Genomic DNA, 1818 nt, shown 5'->3' with positions numbered 1-1818 from the left:
AAATCCTGTAGCAGTGGAGCCAGTGGAAAGTTAGGGTGAGGAATCTTTTAGTCCAGGAAGCTTGGAGGATTGGAAAAAACAAAACAAAACAAAAATTCTGTCTCATTCAGGTATAAAGGGAATTTATAGAAAGGACAGAAAGGACAGAAAATATTCTAATAAGCCAGAAGAAAACACTGTTTCAGCAATCAGTGGGAGATTTTGTGCCCCGGGTAGTGGAGCAGGCATTAAGAAAGGGTGTATATTGACTGAGTGTGTGGGAATATTAACTTTGATATAATGATAAAAATTAAAAATGAATTAAGGGGTCGAAAATGGATTGTACTGGGAGAATAGGACAGGAGGTGGTAGAAAATGGTAAATTACATCACATGAAGGGAAGTAAAAATCAATTATAATAGAGGGAAAGAAGGGATGGAGGCCAGCATTGTTTGAATCATAATTTCATTGGAGATACTTCAAAGAGGGAAAGACAAACATGCAGTTACTTATATAAATTTAACTTGTTCTGTAGGAAAGGTGGAGGAGAAAGCAGAAAGAGAATGTAAGGGGTGAATAAAAGGGATGGGAAAACGACGGAAGAAGTAGCAATTGAAAGAGGAAAGAAAATGGTGGGGGGATGATGGAAGGGAGGGCAGATTGGGGGAGGCTGTAATCCGAAGCAAAACACTGACTCTTCCTTTCCTGAACCCTATCCATTCCTTCCCTATACCTCCTCCATTCTCTGCTGTTGCCGCTGCTGCCGCTGCCTCAGGAGGGGCTCGTCTCAGTGATGGGTTCTCGGACCTCCACGTTATTGGGGGAAGAAGAGCTCCAGGAGGTAAAAAAAAACAAAAACAAAAAAAACGCGACTGTCTTCTCCCATAGTCAAATCATCCATCTCTACAGACGGTTTACCAGCCTAGGCGAAGTAGAGAATGGTACTCTCAGCTGGGAAGACTTCTAGGGGATTCCAGAGCTTGCCATCAATCCCCTAGGGGATGAGATCATCAGTGCCTTCTTCTCTGAGGGAGAAGACCAGGTAAACTTCCGTGAATTCATGAGAATTCTATCTTGCTTCAGACCAATTGAAGACAATGAGAAAAGCAAAAATGTGAATGAACCAGAACCACTCAATAGCTGGAGCAATAAACTACCAAAAGATTTCCCGAGATGAACTGTTACAGGTACTCTTCATGATGGTTGCAATGAATATTTCAGATAAGCAGCTGAGCAGCATCGCAGATAGGACAATACAAGAGGTTGACCAGGATGGGGCACTGCCCTATCTTTTACAGAGTTTTTCATGGTACTGGAGAAGTTGGATGTAGTGCAGAAGATAAGCATTCAATTTCTTCACTAATAGATTGGAACCAAATTAATGCTTACCGCCTTGTATTTAAGGAGCAAAACTTGAATTTTTCTTACTCTCCCTTCAGAGTCCCTTCTCTCTCCAGGCGCTGCTGCTGTTGCATGACAAACTCTGCCCCGTTTGTGCCAGCACACACATGCCAGCCTTGGTGTTACAAGAAGGGCACTAAGGAATGAATGGTACACCTGGGCTCTCCTGCTCTCTTTGATTTCTCCCTCCATAGTTTTAGATATACTGATACTGCCTTTCTTTTCCTGTTTGTGCTACTGTCAGCTGTAAATACACCAGTCTGCGAAAGGGAGGGAGGAACGCATCCCCATTCGTCTTCAAAGAACCAGAAAAGCTCTTTCCCTGGATGGAGACTGAAGCCATATATACGTTCTAGGAAGGTTTCAGCATGCCACCTGGAATTTCTTTAATTTTTCCACATGTATGTATGTAACTGCACACTCAATCCTTCAATCTTA

At 42.6% G+C, this 1818-nt stretch overlaps 1 pseudogene; it reads left to right on the top strand.

Moving 5' to 3' along the window:
* The first annotated feature begins 772 nt into the window (after positions 1 to 772).
* Positions 773 to 1342, top strand: LOC140528150 (calcineurin B homologous protein 1 pseudogene; annotated as a pseudogene).
* The last annotated feature ends 476 nt before the right edge of the window (positions 1343 to 1818 follow it).

Source organism: Notamacropus eugenii, chromosome 1 (genome assembly GCF_028372415.1).
Source record: "Notamacropus eugenii isolate mMacEug1 chromosome 1, mMacEug1.pri_v2, whole genome shotgun sequence".
Taxonomy (NCBI): Eukaryota; Metazoa; Chordata; class Mammalia; order Diprotodontia; family Macropodidae; genus Notamacropus; species Notamacropus eugenii.
Note: the sequence above shows the minus strand (reverse complement) of the source record. Positions and strands in the feature narration are given on the sequence as shown.